This window comes from Aulonocara sp. 'chitande type north' Nkhata Bay, linkage group LG14 (assembly GCF_057382095.1).
Source record: "Aulonocara sp. 'chitande type north' Nkhata Bay isolate Kocher_YH1m ecotype deep benthic linkage group LG14, A_spYH_male_GT1.1, whole genome shotgun sequence".
NCBI classification, from domain to species: Eukaryota; Metazoa; Chordata; class Actinopteri; order Cichliformes; family Cichlidae; genus Aulonocara; species Aulonocara sp. 'chitande type north' Nkhata Bay.
In genome coordinates, this window is record NC_141357.1 from 5,859,151 (window position 1) to 5,879,872 (window position 20,722).

Below are 20,722 nucleotides of genomic sequence, written 5' to 3' on the forward strand. Positions count from 1 at the left end.
TAAACTGAGTGCACGCTTCATTGTGTCTGTGCAGAAATGACCACTCAGACCAGGCTGCAAAGTATTCTCATAGACTTCAAAGGTGCACCTGAATAAACATGCTATACCATACATCCAATAAGAGAGAGGAGGCACACTCTTGATCAAGAAAAAACATAAACGCACGCCTTTGATCTCCCCCCCCCCCCCCCCCCCCTCTCTCTCTCTCTCTCTCTCTCTCTCTCTCTCTCTCACACACACACACACACACACACACACACATGCACATACATACACACACAATACCATTTTATGGTGGTTAGCTGTTTTATTGTCATGCATTTTACAAGGTAAGATAACCATGTCCTGCATTCAAAACCACTGAAAATGTCTATGGTGGTGCTGTGCCTAATATTGTGCTGGTGTATGCTGGGTAATGGCACAGCTAGCGACTGGGTGACTTTATTCACCCGCTTCGGCTGTTATCAGTCCATACAATGGGCGTTATTAGCACAAATCAGTCCCATAGATATTGACCATCTCCTGCTAGATTGTTCAGAAGGTTGTTATCATCCATCCAGATGGAGGACCACTAACAGGAGCGTGGGAAGACTCCAGAATCCACTCTGGCTGCAATCCGGTGGATACAGCAGTGTTTACAGGTAATACCGTTTAAACGGACAGCATTTATAGAATGACTATTAAAAGTCAGCGAGTGTCAATAATGTTAATGTGGTTATGTTAGTAATACACCGAGTGCTAATATAACAGCTTTAAGATGCATTTGTAGATGTTATTACGGGTTTTACCGTCTTTATGGTGCTAGCTTAAAGTTACGGTGTAAACGTTAGCTTATATTGGAGTAAAGCTGTTACATTTTAAACGATGTTAGCACAGAAATATTAGTTTCTGTCATGACTGATGAAGTTACTAGTTAATAAAGTTTCCAGTAAAGTGTTTAATCAGAGGGGCCGATGGCGAGATATGGCAGCCTCGCTTCTGTCAGTCTGCCCCAGGGCAGCTGTGGCTACAACTTTAGCTGCCTCCACCAGTGTATGAATGTGAGAGTGAATGAATAGTGGTATTGTAAAGCGCTTTGGGTGCCTTGAAAAGCGCTATATAAATCCAATCCATTACTATATTATTATTATTAATCGCAGCCACAGACTGACAGCAAATATCTCGATTAGCTTCAGTGCATCTGTAATAAATATGTGCAAGTTTCAGTGCTTCGTTTAAACTGTATGATACTTATACTGACCCAGGGTCAGTGTAAAATACAATCCTAGCTGTGTGAACAAAGCCTCCTTTAATCCTGCATGAAAAACCTCAGAATGCAGGCTATTATTACTCTTTCCTGCTGGCACACCTGTCACACCTGAGAGTCAGCTAGAAACGTACAGTGACGTGGACATCATGCAAAGACTGCCAGACTCTGTAATACTGCAAATCAGAATCAGAATCAGAAAGGATTTTATTGCCAAATGTTGAGCGGGTTTACAACATTAGGAAATTGCTGCGGTGCTTCAGTGCAAACATACTGTTATAAATACTGTTATATACTGTTATAATACTGTTATAAATACTGTTATAAATTAAGCTTAAGTGACTCAAGATCAGTGACTGATCAGTGACTCAAGTTAACACTAAACTTTAAACGGTACCTCTGTGTCTCTGTGTGCTGAACATTTAGGATTGAGTCAGGCTGCATCTGTGTTAGTCCTCTAACAGACTGGTGACCTGTCCAGGTGTGCTCTACCTATGACTACTGTAATAGAAATTTTATGTTATTCTCATTTAAAGCATTTAAGTGCTTACGCATATGCTTAGTTGTGACACTGTTATAGACTGTTCAATGAAAGTTTCTAAAACTAGATGAACTTACTTCAGCAGTTTGAGAAAACAACTCCCTTTACAGGTGCTGATAACGCCAAGGGCACAAAACCATTGATCCGTTAGGTTTCATAGCGAGACACGTGAAGTGGCAGAGCTGACATGACTGAACTGTGATGTTTGATGTGTGTTTGCTCTCCTGTGCGCAGTAATAAATAGCATGATCACAGCTCTTTCTGTGTTGCAGACTTTATTTTAAAAATTCCATGACACCCCCCCCCCCCCCCCACCCACCCACTGTGAACCTGAATTGAATATTCAGAAGACATTTGTTTAAATAGTTCTAGAAATCTGAGCTGTTGGTGTGTCCCTCGATTGTGTGGTAATAATATTAGAGCTAACAATCTTTCTTACTGAATCTCTACTATGAGTCATGTTACCTGAGATTAATTCTATGTTTACCTGTCAGCCTGGACGAATGTGCTGTGTGAAGGAAATTAAATTAAATCAGATCTGAATGTACATTTAAGGAACCTGTTCATATTTAATTGAAATATGAACCAGTGATTTTTTGATTGCTGATTCCAAGAGAGTCTTTGTGGAAATCCTCTTTGGCTTTTTGTTATTTTAATTCTCTTTTCTGTTTTCCAGAACAGTTCTCCACAGTCACTGTCCATATGGGTCAGTGGGACCAAGAAGCACTCTGCTAATGTGTGGACTCTGACCAGCAACATCCAGCAAGACCCAGACAGCATTTTCTATCTCCCAGCTGGAGTTTTTGTTTGTCTGTGACTGGAGAGTCAGATTTTTGTTGAGCTTCACACTTGCAGAGGTAAGTCAGTTTGCAGAGATCCCTCCCACCCTGGCTTTTATGTGCTAGATTTCTTATCTGAAACAGTAATATTTCAGTGACTGCTGCTTATACCACAGGTTAATACACTCTACTGATCCCTGATAGGAGAATCATCAATTTTGCCAGCAAAGAAGCCTGGTGGATGTTTGTTTACAGTCTGATGATGGGACATCATGCTCTGCATCTTTAAAGTTTGTCTCTTGATTATTATTCATACCCAGTAATGTGAAGTATGCTCATATCTACTATAACTGAACCAACCTGGTGCTCTTCATTTATGGAGGCTGTTGAGTCTGAATGTTGGATATTGTGTATCTCGTGTTCTCTGGGCTTTGTTGTCCTCAGTCTTTTTGCAGGATCAGAAAACAAAACCAGGAGGCGCGTAAATGTTTCTTCTCCATGATGTTTCTTCAAATGTTTCTTCTGGATGATGATATGACCGTGACACGGGATGCCACCTTTGGTCTTGTGATGCAAAGCTCAGGAAGAAGTGTGATTAAATGGTACCCACATGTGTGCTGCTGAGAAGGATGTACAGGGGCACCTGCAGCCAAATCCAAGCCTCAGGTTAGTTGTAGTTGCAGAACGCTATAGACTGAGACATCTAAGGCATCAAATGTTTGATTAAACGGATGAAAAAGAGAAGTTTTTTCCCTATAATTATCACTTCTTAAAATCTGTAGCAACTTCAAGTCTTTCAGCATGCTGAGCATGCTCAGAATGTGACAAAATATTTTTGTTCAATATTTAATTTCTTTCAGTTGCAATTGTTAAATGAAAAAAAAAAAATTCTTATAATTTAGCAAACGAATTTATCAAAAAAAAAAAAATATATACATATATCTGTATTAGTTTTAATGAATTAATTTGACACCTGTATTGAAAATACCATATTGTATTCATACAGAATCAGTATGGTATCATTGTTTGTCTATTCACTGATTGTTGAAGCTAAGAGCGACTTTGATCTGTTTAGATCTAAAGTATCCAAAGTTGAGCTCTAATGTTTCTTCACCCCTGTGTGTGTGATATGTGATTTCCTACATGCTGGCAGAGCAGAGCAGCAGTTTGTGCTCACAGATGGTGACGGTGTGGAGAGACGGTGGTGTTTCCTCAGAAGAACCAGCAGAGTCACAAAGGACACCAGTCCATCTCACCACCTTGACTTGCTGACTGATGTTCATCTGCACTGCACAGAGGAAATCAACTGACCGAGGTTTGTCCAGTGACGTGTTATGAAATGTATATTTGTTTTATGCTTACATATATGTTTTTCTTGACAGAGGCTCTGCTGAGGTTAGACAAAGCAGAGAAAACATGTGCTTTACATTTTACTGTGATTTATTGAGATATTTGTTGCCTGATGTTCAGCAGGAATGGAGAAATAGAATCAAAGGGAGATGTTTTTGATGTTTTTGTAATGATGTAAGTAAATCTTCAATATTATTTATTTGCTTGGTTATATTAGGAGTGTTTCTGAGTGAGGGGGAGAGGAGTCATCATCCAGGTAAAGTGACGTAGATCAGTGGATACACTTGTCTCCCCTTTAAAGGAGACGATCCAAGTCATCCTTAAATGTTAGTGCTTTCAAATACACAAACATTTTTAAAGGACAAAAATGAACATCCAACTTTGACTGTAATACAAAATAAATCTTTGCATGTGTGTTTTCAAACTCTCAGATGGGCAGCATATCAGTTTTGGACTGTCTAACCTGCCGGAGCAGCACTGAATGACCACCGCACGAGCATGTTCCTGCAGCATTCAGCATCTGATCTGTCATCTGTGTGCTTCTGCTTTTGGTAAGTAGAGTTACCCAACTCCAGTAACTCTAAACACATGCCATCCATTTCTAACGGCCTGGTTACTTCCTGTCAGTTACTTTAGAAACCATGTGGTCACCTGACCTAACACTGTTTCTTCTTCTTCCCCTTAATGTTGAAGTGTCAAATGTCAAACAGCTGGAGAGGAAACTACACCAGTGTACTGGGATGTTTCAGCAACACGTGCCAGATGCTGTTCCTTCATGGTGACATCACCAGAGACAGTCCCGCCCACCTCAGGACCCATTGATTATGATGATCTGATCCATCAAACCCCCAGCAGGTGAACCTTATTCATGACATAACACCGCAACAATGTAAAAAATTAAACAGCAACAGTCTAAATGTAAAGTGCATTCTAAAGTCCTCTTCAATAAATTGTATGCAAAGAGTCATTCAGGTCACTACAGAACCCAGAGTCTTCATCATTAAATCTCTGGTTGCTTCATTTTTCTATCCTTTATCAGATATTTTAAAGGTTAGCTTAGGTAAAGTTCCATTCTCATGGTGAGGCAAAGTGCTTTATGTGTGTGTGTGCGTGTCATGAACGGCTATAAAAGGCCTATAATTAAAGAACAAAGTGGGGTTTGAGTTCGAGTTGCGGCAGAATGTCACTACTTGTAAATGGAATGCAGCCTTCCTACGGCGGACAGCTAATAACAGGAATCGGACGCGGTCCACCCAAGTCCACAGCAACCACCATAGCAACCGCCTAGCTTTACCTTAAAAACATATTCTGTCTTCATAACTATCAAAATCGTGAAATGATTTGCAAAGTGTGAAAGTGTTACAGCTGCAGAGAGCTATGGCGGTATCTATGGAAGCTGTTTACATAGCTAATAATATACGATGTAACCATGTAGACAGTCAGTCACGTGAGCTAGCGGTGCATGTTTACTACAGTGAATAAGGTGATTGAGTGCACAGCGTCCACACTCTGCAGGGGGTAAAGACATTACTTCAATATTGTTTTATATTGATATATATTTGCCTTCTGTTGACCATCACCTCAGGTTCACCATTACAGTTTCAGCATACAAATGCACACTGTGTAAATATGAACACATTCAAAAACTCATGTCTCAGAAATAAGCACAGCTGTTCATGTTTGTCATTAGAGTTTTATTTGTAAGAAAATTATGAACTTCATATTGTGCATTAAATAAAAGAACATTTCACAACTCTGAGTCAACAGAAACAGGTAACAGAAATGTCTCTAATGTGTACAGTGTAGTGTAAGCATTAAAAGATCATAAAGGAAACACTAACATTTATGTGAAACTAATTGTAATAAAAAATGAGATTTAAAAGAAAGAATCTGAAAACAACACTTTTTTGGTCTAAGTGATCAAAGTAGAAAACAGAACTGATGTTCAAGAACAAACCGTAGCTGCACTAATATTACACATCTCGATCGTTGTACTGAACAGACATGTTGCTTTTAAAACCACATGCAGTGTGTGACCGTGACTGTTCACTGAGACCATGAACGCCACTTCACTGAAGCATTCTTCTTCTTCTTCTTGCCATTAAATTGGAAGCAGAAGCAGCACGAGCTGATTTGATCTACTGAAAGGACAAAGCAGAACATCTGAGTTGAAACCAGTCAGCTGAAATCATTAAGACAGGAACAAATTCAATGCAGTGTTTCAAGTGGCTTAGCCTGTTACAACTGTTGATTCAAGCTAAATACGGTTAACACACAGTGTCAGGGAGCTCCAGTGTGGGAACTAGTGGCTTTAGGTTTGTAGTCATTTAACTTTCATCCATTCATTCATTTAATTCAGGAGGAAGAAATGCCAGGTTGGTGCAGGCTGGTTACATGCATTTGGTCCCATGCTGTCTTTAATTAAATGACTTGGTTCATTTTATGGCTGGGCTGTATGTGGGGTTATATCATGTTATTTGGGCAGGAGTTCCTGTCCCCTGTTAGACTTAGAAAGTTTCTCCATAAGTAGAGTTTCTAACTCTTCTAGCACATCTGTGGCTGACAGCATTTTGGTGGCTCTTTTTACCCCACACTGGTTGTGAGTGTGTAAATAGCCCCACTAGTTCTTTTGGGTTGCAGTTAACTAGGGAGGAAGGGGTGGGTATGCCATGATTAGGTGAATAACAATTATATGTGATACATAAATTTCACAATGCATGCATATATCTCTATCAATTAAACCTGGCCTGAGGGCTGCCATTTTTTACATTCAGTTATTTCTCTTAGAAATGTTGGAACTAAATAATGAATGTGTTACAGTTAAAGTGAAACACTGGTCAGTGTAAATGGCTCATTGGGACACAGAAACCTTTAAATTAAACCTGATATCTAGTGTCAAACAATATCAAAGCTGTAAAAGATGTTTACAGTCAGAATTTATAAAACTATGATTGTAAATAAATTCAAACAAGTGAGCTTTTCTCTTTGTGCTGAATATCAACACTGTGGTTTCTTAGACTGTAAGCTTTACTTTAGTGCAACCAGTTGCAGAAGCTGCCACTCCAAATGTCTTTTGATAACAAGAAAAAAATATATTTTCAGTCCACGGCCTGAAGTTCTTCTCCGACATCTTCTGCAATTGGCTTTGTCTGCTGGTTTGAAGACAATAAACCACAAAAAAGATGATTTAGTCACTTTGTCTGTGTCATGCAGCTTGAATGTGTCGTGTAACGATGTTGAATAGCCGTCGTTATCCCTCTGCTGCGTCAGTAAGATTGTACTGTACAGCATCTCACTGATATGTGAGGAATGCTAATATAACACGATAACAGACTTACATCATTAAAATATAAAGTGCAGGAGATATTTAGATATTTTTTATATTTATATTACATTTTATAGCTGACGGATATTACTAAATAGATAGAATTTACTAAATAGCTGGATGAACATGAAAAATATGTCTATAATAACAAATGACCATGAGAGCCAGTAGAATTAATTCAGCTGGACACTCGAAAGACGTCCTTAAATGCTCTTTAAGTGGCAGAACAGATGAACAAACAGTTAATCGCTTACTTGAGATGAAATCTGCTCAGCTACTTTGAAAACAGCTTCTAACTGGTTCCTCCTTTAACAGGATGACGGCTCAGGGGTAAGGCCATCATGCAGTCCAGCAACCTTTATGGTTCTGCTTTGATTCACCAGGAACTATTAGGGAAACCTTCCAGCGCCTCCTGTGAAAGACACAGGCATAAACACACAAACATTTATTAACATGTTCCACAGTGTTCCAGTTTGATTTTCTCATCCTGTGGACAACAACGTACATGGATGCAGGTTTATTGTTAACTTTTGTAAGGTTTATTTAGTGAACATATCCAGCTGCAGCTCCACTGTGATCCTGAACTGGATAAGCACTTAAGAAAATGTGTCAATAAATGGACATACATTAACTTACTATATTTATCCAAACAGATGGGACCAATAATGCTTCGCTGAGTTAGAGACTTTAACAGACTCTTCTATGTAAGAATGTCTCGTGCTGATATACCTGCAAACTTGACAACAAAGGTTTTTCAGACTACATGTAGCTGTCCTCTATGTCAGCTCACACATTTACATTTATGTCACACTTATTTCTGCTTTCCCATTTTATAATTATTACTTACATTTTGATTAGATACCTTGAGATACCTTGCAGGGCTAACACAATATGTGTAACAGAAAATCCACTTAAATGTTTGATATTTCTTATAATAATCATAATTATGACTATTATTTAAAGGTTTCTTCATAAATACATTTAGATTTTTTATAACCCCTAAAATATAAACCTGAGCTGTTTCAGATTCTGACCTCTGACCTCAGTGACCTGGCTGTGTCCTCACTGCAGCTCCCTCTTGGAAGTACGTCTGCTTCTTGTCTTCCCCCAGTGTTGACCGCCTGATATCAAGATATCACGTACTGTAACTGAGGAACAAAAAAGGACAGACACTTGCCTTCATTTAAAAGTACATTCATACAGAGATAATCTATGGAAACACACTAGTTCACCCTTTTGGGAGGAATCAGTTCCTGTGAAACATTTCTGTAAATGAACATCATGTGGAGAATGAATGAAATGAGTTCTTCAGGTGACTCAGCAGTCCCACACTGACAGATGAAATCTAGTTAAACTATTAAGCATATTTGTTCTTCTGAAATCTGTGTTAAACAACAACAAACATAAATTAATAACAAAAACTACAGCTGAGTAGAGGCTTTACAAACCACCAGAAGCTATAATGCTAAATTTTAATCTTCAAATGTTTCTGAGCCGTCTTCAACCTGCTTTTAACACATTAAAGTCTCAATAAATAAAGTCAATGCAGACTCAATCCTAAATGTTCAGCACACAGAGACACAGAGGTACTGTTTAAAGTTTAGTGTTAACTTGAGTCACTGATCATTCACAATATTACAGAGTCTGGCAGTCTTTGCATGATGTCCACGTCACTGTAAGTTTCTAGCTGACTCTCAGGTGTGCCAGCAGGAAAGAGCAATAATAACCTGCATCCTGAGGTTTGTCATGCAGGATTAAAGGAGCCAAGCTTTGTTCACACAGCTAGGATTGTATTTTACACTGACCCTGGGCCAGTATCAACTTCAAGAAGATAGCTGTAACTGTTGATAGAAGAATCACACACACATATATATTTATGGCTTTGCCTTATACAATTCAGCATCTCAGTGCTGAGGAAATAGGTTTTGCAGCTGTTTGAGCTAAGATTTTCAAGTTATTCACAAATTAAAACCTATACTTTGTTTCGTGCGAGTTCCCCATTCAACTGTCTTGGCGAAATAAAGCGTTTTTACACAACTTCATATAAATCGGTGTAACTTTTGATAGAAGATTCAGATATACGTATTCATGGCTTTATCTTATAGAATTCAATATCCCCGTGCTGGGGAAACAGGTTTTGCAGCTGTTTGAGCTAAGATTTTCAAGTTATTCACATAATGAAAACCTATACTTTGTGTCGGGCGAGAACTCCATTCAAATGCATGTAATAGCGAGAAACGCACTAACGTGGTGAAATAAAGCGTTTTTCATGGTCTTCATAAAGACAGCTGTAACTTTTGATAGAAGACTCAGAAATACATATTTATGGCTTTATCTTATAGAATTCAGTATCCCCGTGCTGGGCAAAAAGGTTTTGCAGCTGTGTGAGCTAAGATTTTCAAGTTATTCACATAATGAAAACCTATACTTTGTTTCGGTCGAGTTCCCCATTCAAATGCATGTAATCGTCAGAAACGCACTGTCTTGGCGAAATAAAGCGTTTTTGCACAACTTCATATAAATCGGTGTAACTTTTGATAGACGACTCAGACACACATGTTTATGGCTTCATCTTATAGAATTCAATTTCCCCGTGCTGGGCAAAAAGGTTTTGCAGCTGTTTGAGCTAAGATTTTCAAGTTATTCACATAATGAAAACCTATACTTTGTTTCGTGCGAGTTCCCCATTCAAATTCATGTGATCGTCAGAAACGCACTGTCTTGGCGAAATAAAGCGTTTTTGCACAACTTCATATAAATCGGTGTAACTTTTGATAGAAGATTCAGATATACGTATTCATGGCTTTATCTTATAGAATTCAATATCCCCGTGCTGGGCAAACAGGTTTTGTAGCTGTTTGAGCTAAGATTTTCAAGATATTCACATAATGAAAACCTATACTTTGTGTCGGGCGAGAACTCCATTCAAATGCATGTAATCGTCAGAAACGCACTGTCTTGGCGAAATAAAGCGTTTTTGCACAACTTCATATAAATCGGTGTAACTTTTGATAGACGACTCAGACACACATGTTTATGGCTTCATCTTATAGAATTCAATTTCCCCGTGCTGGGCAAAAAGGTTTTGCAGCTGTTTGAGCTAAGATTTTCAAGTTATTCACATAATGAAAACCTATACTTTGTTTCGTGCGAGTTCCCCATTCAAATGCATGTAATAGCGAGAAACGCTCTAACGTGGTGAAATAAAGCGTTTTTCATGGTCTTCATAAAGACAGCTGTAACTTTTGATAGAAGACTCAGAAATACATATTTATGGCTTTATCATATAGAATTCAATATCCCCGTGCTGGGCAAAAAGGTTTTGCAGCTGTTTGAGCTAAGATTTTCAAGTTATACACATAATGAAAACCTATACTTTGTGTCGGGCGAGAACTCCATTCAAATGCATGTAATAGCGAGAAACGCAGTAACGTGGTGAAATAAAGCGTTTTTCATGGTCTTCATAAAGACAGCTGTAACTTTTGATAGAAGACTCAGAAATACATATTCATGTCTTTATCTTATAGAATTCAATATCCCCGTACTGGGCAAAAAGGTTTTGCAGCTGTTTGAGCTAAGATTTTCAAGTTATTCACATAATGAAAACCTATACTTTGTTTCGTGCGAGTTCCCCATTCAAATACATGTAATCGTCAGAAACGCACTGTCTTGGCGAAATAAAGCGTTTTTGCACAACTTCATATAAATCGGTGTAACTTTTGATAGAAGATTCAGATATGCGTATTCATGGCTTTATCTTATAGAACTCAAGGTCCCCGTGCTGGGCAAAAAGGTTTTGCAGCTGTTTGAGCTAAGATTTTCAAGTTATACACATAATGAAAACCTATACTTTGTGATGGGCGAGAACTCCATTCAAATGCATGTAATAGCGAGAAACGCACTAACGTGGTGAAATAAAGCCTTTTTCATGGTCTTCATAAAGACAGCTGTAACTTTTGATAGAAGACTCAGAAATACATATTTATGGCTTTATCTTATAGAATTCAATATCCCCGTGCTGGGCAAACAGGTTTTGCAGCTGTTTGAGCTAAGATTTTCAAGTTATTCACATAATGAAAACCTATACTTTGTGTCGGGCGAGAACTCCATTTAAATGCATGTAATAGCGAGAAACGCACTAACGTGGTGAAATAAAGCCTTTTTCATGGTCTTCATAAAGACAGCTGTAACTTTTGATAGAAGACTCAGAAATACATATTTATGGCTTTATCTTATAGAATTCAACATCCCCGTGCTGGGCAAACAAGTTTTGCAGCTGTTTGAGCTAAGATTTTCAAGTTATTCACATAATGAAAACCTATACTTTGTTTCGTGCGAGTTACCCATTCAAATGCATGTAATCGTCAGAAACGCACTGTCTTGGCGAAATAAAGCGTTTTTGCACAACTTCATATAAATCGGTGTAACTTTTGATAGAAGATTCAGATATACGTATTCATGGCTTTATCTTATAGAATTCAATATCCCCGTGCTATGCAAACAGGTTTTGCAGCTATTTGAGCTAAGATTTTCAAGTTACATAATGAAAACCTATACTTTGTTTCGGGCGAGAACTCCATTCAAATGCATGTAATAGCGAGAAACGCACTAACGTGGTGAAATAAAGCCTTTTTCATGGTCTTCATAAAGACAGCTGTAACTTTTGATAGAAGACTCAGAAATACATATTTATGGCTTTATCTTATAGAATTCAATATCCCCGTGCTGGGCAAAAAGGTTTTGCAGCTGTTTGAGCTAAGATTTTCAAGTTATTCACATAATGAAAACCTATACTTTGTTTCGTGCGAGTTCCCCATTCAAATGCATGTAATCGTCAGAAACGCACTGTCTTGGCGAAATAAAGCGTTTTTGCACAACTTCATATAAATCGGTGTAACTTTTGATAGAAGATTCAGATATACGTATTCATGGCTTTATCTTATAGAATTCAATATCCCCGTGCTGGGCAAACAGGTTTTGCAGCTGTTTGAGCTAAGATTTTCAAGTTATTCACATAATGAAAACCTATACTTTGTTTCGTGCGAGTTCCCCATTCAAATGCATGTAATAGCGAGAAACGCTCTAACGTGGTGAAATAAAGCGTTTTTCATGGTCTTCATAAAGACAGCTGTAACTTTTGATAGAAGACTCAGAAATACATATTTATGGCTTTATCATATAGAATTCAATATCCCCGTGCTGGGCAAACAGGTTTTGCAGCTGTTTGAGCTAAGATTTTCAAGTTATACACATAATGAAAACCTATACTTTGTGATGGGCGAGAACTCCATTCAAATGCATGTAATAGCGAGAAACGCACTAACGTGGTGAAATAAAGCCTTTTTCATGGTCTTCATAAAGACAGCTGTAACTTTTGATAGAAGACTCAGAAATACATATTTATGGCTTTATCTTATAGAATTCAATATCCCCGTGCTGGGCAAAAAGGTTTTGCAGCTGTTTGAGCTAAGATTTTCAAGTTATTCACATAATGAAAACCTATACTTTGTTTCGTGCGAGTTCCCCATTCAAATGCATGTAATAGTCAGAAACGCACTGTCTTGGCGAAATAAAGCGTTTTTGCACAACTTCATATAAATCGGTGTAACTTTTGATAGAAGATTCAGATATACGTATTCATGGCTTTATCTTATAGAATTCAATATCCCCGTGCTGGGCAAACAGGTTTTGCAGCTGTTTGAGCTAAGATTTTCAAGTTACATAATGAAAACCTATACTTTGTGTCGGGCGAGAACTCCATTTAAATGCATGTAATAGCGAGAAACGCACTAACGTGGTGAAATAAAGCCTTTTTCGTGGTCTTCATAAAGACAGCTGTAACTTTTGATAGAAGACTCAGAAATACATATTCATGGCTTTATCTTATAGAATTCAATATCCCCGTGCTGGGCAAACAGGTTTTGCAGCTGTTTGAGCTAAGATTTTCAAGTTATTCACATAATGAAAACCTATAGTTTGTTTCGTGCGAGTTCCCCATTCAAATACATGTAATCGTCAGAAACGCACTGTCTTGGCGAAATAAAGCGTTTTTGCACAACTTCATATAAAGCGGTGTAACTTTTGATAGACGACTCAGACACACATGTTTATGGCTTCATCTTATAGAATTAAATTTCCCCGTGCTGGGCAAAAAGGTTTTGCAGCTGTTTGAGCTAAGATTTTCAAGTTATTCACATAATGAAAACCTATACTTTGTGTCGGGCGAGAACTCCATTCAAATGCATGTAATAGCGAGAAACGCACTAACGTGGTGAAATAAAGCCTTTTTCATGGTCTTCATAAAGACAGCTGTAACTTTTGATAGAAGACTCAGAAATACATATTCATGGCTTTATCTTATAGAATTCAATATCCCCGTGCTGGTCAAACAGGTTTTGCAGCTGTTTGAGCTAAGATTTTCAAGTTATTCACATAATGAAAACCTATACTTTGTTTCGTGCGAGTTCCCCATTCAAATGCATGTAATCGTCAGAAACGCACTGTCTTGGCGAAATAAAGCGTTTTTGCACAACTTCATATAAATTGGTGTAACTTTTGATAGAAGATTCAGATATACGTATTCATGGCTTTATCTTATAGAATTCAATATCCCCGTGCTATGCAAACAGGTTTTGCAGCTATTTGAGCTAAGATTTTCAAGTTATTCACATAATGAAAAGCTATACTTTGTGTCGGGCGAGAACTCCATTCAAATGCATGTAATAGCGAGAAACGCACTAACGTGGTGAAATAAAGCGTTTTTGCACAACTTCATATAAATCGGTGTAACTTTTGATAGAAGATTCAGATATACGTATTCATGGCTTTATCTTATAGAATTCAATATCCCCGTGCTATGCAAACAGGTTTTGCAGCTATATGTGCTAAGATTTTCAAGTTAGTCACATAATGAAAACCTCTACTTTGTTTCGTGAGAGAACTCCATTCAAATGCATGTAATAGCTAGAAACGCACTAACGTGGTGAAATAAAGCCTTTTTCATGGTCTTCATAAAGTGTCAGAGTATTGTCTTTTTTAAAGGTTTTATTATTCATATAATAATCAACTAAGAGTGTTTATATTTCTCTTCTGTACTCAACCAGCTGTATATTTTAATTGCTGGCTCCCTACTTTATAACGGAAACGGTTTGCTTTCACATAATCACTCTTTTGCCTTCACATTGTCACTCTTTGCCTTCACATTAATTTTCAGCAACAGGAAAACGCCACCCAAGAGTAAGAAACAACCTTGTAGAAAACACAAAGTTTTTGAGAAACCACACCTGCGTTCTTGACAAGATAAGGATGATATTTCCTTTTTTGTATGCTTCATGATGTGTATAAATAAAGCCAGACTGCACCAAGAAGGTGTGTGAGTCTCTCCCTGAGTCTCTCACCCGTGCACGTTTAAAACTGCTCTAAGTGTCTGAGTGATATTTCATTGCATCTGAGTACTTGTTAAAATAGAATATCTTTAACATTTAATTGGTCCTTCTGAGCCGGAGTGGACATTGATATTTTTTCAATGCTCCAATAGGAAACCTTCATCAAGTCCTGACGTCGTGAGAAGCCCACGCTGTCAACTCCTCTCCAGGCAGAGGATAAAGTCCAGAGACGTGACGTTCGGGTTTTGGCCAGCGTTCTTATAAGAGGTCCACGACTTCAGGGGTTGATGAAGGAAACCAAAGCAACCACACAATAACTCAGGTGAACTCACTCACATCTTGCGCAAAACGACTGAGGCAACCTGTGGTCTGTACATAAAATAGTTTCCCGTCAAAATATGACAGCTTAGTAACAGTCTCGTCTGAAAAAGGACTGGTAGAAAAGTTACGCAGCTCGCCTGAAAAAGGGCTTGGAGCAAGCTTTATGTCAAAATACGACAGGATAGTATAACAGTCTCGTCTGATAAAGGACTGGTAGAGAGTTACGCAGCTCGCCTGAAAAAGGGCTCGGAGCAATGTAGAAAGACACAGTGTTGCCCAGAACAATACTCATTACGCGTATGATCTGTTGTTTTACTGTTTTGTTGGTGGAGTAAGTTGATTTTACAGCACATTAAGGAGGCTGAACTACTCCACCGAATTGTTTACCGTTGGTTGCTCGAGTTCTGGTGGAACGGGAAAAGGTTGTGTTTCATCACATAAAATTGACACCGCTTTCAAGGCTAGCTTGAAAGTAGAAGGCCGTGTCAATAGCCTCTCCCATTCCTCGTGCCAGAGAAAGCATCACGGGTGTGTATGTGTGTGTGTAAACGTAAATATATCTATGAGCTAATAAAAATAATAAGAAAGAAAAATGGGTAATAAATCAACAAAACTCACTGCTGACGAGCAGTGGCTAGAGAAAAAATGTCCAGGCGCCGGACAAACTGCAGTGACTGATAAAACCCTTATTAAGTGAAAACTAGAGATCAAAGTAGTTTAAAAAGGTTGGAAACAGACCTCAACGAATAGATATAAATATAAGAAGTACAAAAATAAAATAAATAAAGACAAAATTACATTAGAACTTATTTTTAATGTATTGAAACTAATAATAGGAAGGATAACAACCTGTAAACTTATATTAACAATGAAACATAGTTGGCAAGACGTTCATGCCCAGAATGTATAAAATAAATAAAAGGAAATAATTCACACGAAAACCTTTTAAATAAAATAGAGAGATGCATAAGGTACATTAAGGCTGTGTCATTGGTCAGCCAAGGAAAGTGTGTGAAAAGGTAAATGTCTCCAGCTTGGGAAAAGGTGAAGCTGCAGATCACCCGAAGCCCTTGATGGACACAAAATAAAATATAAAATATATAATAATAAATTGCTTGGTTAGACATGCAACAGAAAGAATGAAAGTGACCGAAGGTTGGATCTGAGATGAGGCAAACAGAAGACCAGTCTAAAAAGTAGGCACAAACCTGTTCAGAGAAGAAGCAAATTTGTACAGATTGGATGAATTCTAAGTTATCTGTTTGCTGAGTAAGATGATCCCAACTATTAAATTGGCTCAGTAGTAGTATAGTAATATACACTTTTATATACACTGATAAAATGTTGTAATATACTGTTGTTATTATATGGAAAGAAAAAGATGATAATAATAAGAAGTAACCTAGTCAGTATGATGTGAGATGGACAATTGTTATGAAGTAGTCTGCATCAAGCTTAAGGTTTGCTCAAACTCAGTATAATGACATAGGAGATGAAGAAAATAAAGGAAATATCTAAACTACTTAGGTGCATAGAGGCACTTGACATGCTTGAAAACCTGGATAAAATATTACTGAGATATAGAGCACATCTATAGTAACAACTAATAAGCCAAACCCTGTAGACAACAGCTAAAGTTACAGGATTGTGAAGCTGAATTAAATATGTGGACACCGCTAAGTTGATGAGCATGTTACACATTTTCTTTTATTTTTTATTTATTTGTTTTTAGAGCAGAAGCTGCATAAAAGCCAACACATGCAGCTGTCTGTGAGCTCAGTTTTCCCTCACATGTCTGCTCTGTTTCAGTAGCAGCATTTTTCTTTTTGGGTCCTGACTCATGTATGTTTTCGGTTTTGTTTGATTATTTTATTTTGTTGATTTGGAAACAAATTTGTGACAATACTTGTTTAAAATATGTAAGATGTGTGAGATGTGTGAATTCTTTGAAAAACTAGAAATTATCTAAAAATGCCTCAAGTGAGAATGTAATGTTCCATCTATAGAGAAGAAAAAAAAAATCTTGCTGGAAGTGATCACCTTGCCAAAACAATTGGCACTGTGCACATGTGGAGCACATCAAAAAGACAATTATATTGTCACAAAAGGAAATAATTTTGCAGAACAAGCAGCAAAACAGGCTGCAAACAATCGGCAGAGCTACTAGAAACCAACTACTGCCTACAAATACCACTTGATGTACTAAAAACCGAACAACAAGCTGCAACAATCACTGAACAAAACAAGTGGCTGAAATGTGGAGTAAACTGAAAGATGACTTAATGGTCTGTGATGGAAAACCTATATTAACAGAGTCATTACACAGGACAGCGGTTGTAGTGACACATGAGGTAAACACCTGTGTCAACAGGAGGGAGATATAGTATAGATAAACAATACAATACACACTATAAATTTTGAAACTTTAGCGAATAATTTGTAAGAACGCATGTTCTTACAAACTATTCTGTCAAAAAAAAACAAAACAAAAAAAACAAGACAACTCACAAGGAAACTTAAGACCTAAGAGAGGCTAGTTTTCCATACAATCCACATGGATTTCATTGAACTTAACGAATGCCAAGCATCGAAATATGCTCTAGTAATTATAGATGTATTTTCAAAATGGCCCGAGTGCATTGGCCTAGTAAAAATGTGGATGAGAATAACACAAGGTTCTCAGAAACTTATACCTTTTGAAATCATCCACGGGAGAGCGTTTCCATTGCCAATCACTAGTGAGCCTATTAACAAATCAATAAGGGAAACTACCCTAGCAGAATGGATGACTAAGCTGTTTGAAAATAAAGAGATTGTGTTATACAACAAACTGCCGAGTAATATCTTTCCAGTGTCTTGCAGGTTACAACCAGGTGATTGGATCCTGATCAAAGTACTCCAGAGAAAGAATTGGAGTTCACCAAGGTGGGAGGGCCCATACCAAGTCCTACTTACCACACCCACCGCCTGCAAAATAGCAGAAAGACCATCTTGGATCCACCAAAGCCACTGTAAAAAAGTGAGTGACAATCCAGACGCTTAGACGCCGGCTCCCCTGGCTTCTAGGTGATCTATTGGTGAAGGGAAGGGCTGATTGGGTATATCCCGCCCTTTTTTTTTTACTTCTCGCCAATAGTCTACTCACCAGAGGTCTAGGTGTGCCTGGTCATCATGAAGACACTTGTCCTCCTAGTGGCCAGCATTGCGCTCCTAGTGAGCCTACTAACACTCACCCAGATGAGAGGAAATAAACAACACCACCTGCAAAAAAGATGGACACATGACAATTCGCATCTGCGTGACCTGAACCAAGACCATAACCACCCATGGATGAACAACGCGTGGTATAGATATGTGTATGATAGAACACGCACCGACAACAGCACGGAATGCTATGTGTGTTCACATATGCCAACAACAGCCGTACGCGCAACAATATATGGAAAGGCACCTGAACTTGACGAAGCGATGTGTGTGTTCAACAAAGCAACAACTGGCACACGCAGAGATTTGATGGCAACAGGACTGACCCTAAAAGGTCAAAGCACAAAGAAAGAAGACCTAATTCCATGGTGTAGTGACACAGACGTCAAACGTGTCACGAAACCACTTTCACAACGACGGATCCTAATTGAACAGACAACCCCTTGTGCCTACAATCTGACGAACTGGAACTACACCTGCAACGAAAAACATTGGGTAAACGTCAAAGCCAACAACACAAAAAACAAATCATTCGCCATAGTTTTGCCGCCGGACATACAGCACCCAATGTGTTTCAACTTCTCTGATGGAAACAGGAAACTTGGACGAAACCGCAACTGCACACAGACACTTGACCTGACCCAATCCAAAGGAATAAACACCTTCAAAAATGGAACTTTCTGGGTCCAGGGAGCCGCTTGGGCCTGCGGGCCTAAAACCTACTTCATGCTCCCACCGAACTCCACCAGTCTGTGTGCACCAGTACTAATTTCAGACCACACCTTCAAGATCACAGCAGAGACACACACGTCAAGAGCAAAACGTGAAGTTGCTGAAGTCGCTGAAGTAATGCCACATGACCCAATCTATGGATCAGATGTGCCCAAGAACTTCAAACTATGGATGGTCAGAAAGTCCTCCACTCCTTGTTCCCTTGGGTAGGAGCTGGGAAAAACATGCTGAGGATCGAGACACTTGACTATCGATTTGGACTGTTCCTAAATGCTTCAATGAAGATCAACAAAGCGCAAAATGAAGAAATCGACGCAATACGCATTGTAGTGATGCAACACAGAGTCGCACTAGACATGATTCTAGCTGAAAAAGGAGGTTTGTGTGTATTGTTTGACACCACATGTTGTACATACATCCCAGACAACATACACTCACAAAACATGACCGACGCTTTGAACACCTTGAGAAAGATTAAAGATGCTGAACAACAAGACTATGTCACAAGCACTGATGATTGGTTGACATGGTTACTAGGTGGTTCATGGAAGTCCCTACTGATTAAAGGACTTGTTGGAATTGCATTTTTGCTTTTACTGTTATGTGTTTTCACAACATGTGTAGTACCCTGTCTGAAGAAAATGGTATCAAACATGGTGACAACTTCTATCAATGCTTATGTGATGACGTCTCAAATGGAAGAAATTTTGAAAGATGATCCATACAGTAATGTTTAGTTTAATTGAACTGTTTTATGACGTTCAAACCGAAAATGTTTAGACAAGAGGTTATGAACTGACAAAAATAACAGTACTGTCATGTGAGAAATCTAAACAACAGGAGAGTATTTTTGTTTTTAAAGGTTTTATTATTCAAATAATAATCAACTAAGAGTGTTTATATTTCTCTTCTGTACTCAACCAGCTGTATATTTTAATTGCTGGCTCCCAACTTTATAACGGAAACTGTTTGCTTTCACATAATCACTCTTTTGCCTTCACATTGTCACTGTTTGCCTTCACATTAATTGTCAGCAGCAGGAAACCGCCACCCAAGAGTAAGAAACAACCTTGTAGAAAACACAAAGTTTTTGAGAAACCACACCTGCGTTCTTGACAAGATAAGGATGATATTTCCTTTTTTGTATGCTTCATGATGTGTATAAATAAAGCCAGACTGCACCAAGGAGGTGTGTGAGTCTCTCCCTGAGTCTCTCACCCGAGCACGTTTAAAACTGCTCTGTCTGACTGATATTTCATTGCATCTGAGTACTTGTTAAAATAGAATATCTTTAACATAAAGACAGCTGTAACTTTTGATAGACGACTCAGACACACATGTTTATGGCTTCATTTTATAGAATTCAATTTCGCAGTGCTGGACAAAAAGGTTTTGCAGCTGTTTGAGCTAAGATTTTCAAGTTATTCACATAATGAAAACCTATACTTTGTTTCGTGCGAGTTCCCCATTCAAATGCATGTAATCGTCAGAAACGCACTGTCTTGGCGAAATAAAGCGTTTTTGCACAACTTCATATAAATCGGTGTAACTTTTGATAGAAGATTCAGATATACGTATTCATGGCTTTATCTTATAGAATTCAATATCCCCGTGCTGGGCAAACAAGTTTTGCAGCTATTTGAGCTAAGATTTTCAAGTTATTCACATAATGAAAACCTATACTTTGTGTCGGGCGAGAACTCCATTCAAATGCATGTAATAGCGAGAAACGCACTAACGTGGTGAAATAAAGCCTTTTTCATGGTCTTCATAAAGACAGCTGTAACTTTTGATAGAAGACTCAGAAATACATATTTATGGCTTTATCTCATAGAATTC

At 38.3% G+C, this 20,722-nt stretch overlaps 1 pseudogene across 1 annotated transcript; it reads left to right on the forward strand.

The window, feature by feature from the left end:
• Nucleotides 1–345: 345 nt before the first annotated feature.
• LOC147313934 (uncharacterized) lies at nucleotides 346–20,143 on the forward strand (annotated as a pseudogene). The gene is made up of 8 exons (XR_015124583.1): nucleotides 346–641; nucleotides 2,464–3,232; nucleotides 3,720–3,881; nucleotides 4,134–4,242; nucleotides 4,348–4,467; nucleotides 4,610–4,771; nucleotides 14,779–14,948; nucleotides 17,800–20,143. The product of XR_015124583.1 is annotated as an uncharacterized LOC147313934 (transcript).
• Nucleotides 20,144–20,722: the final 579 nt, after the last annotated feature.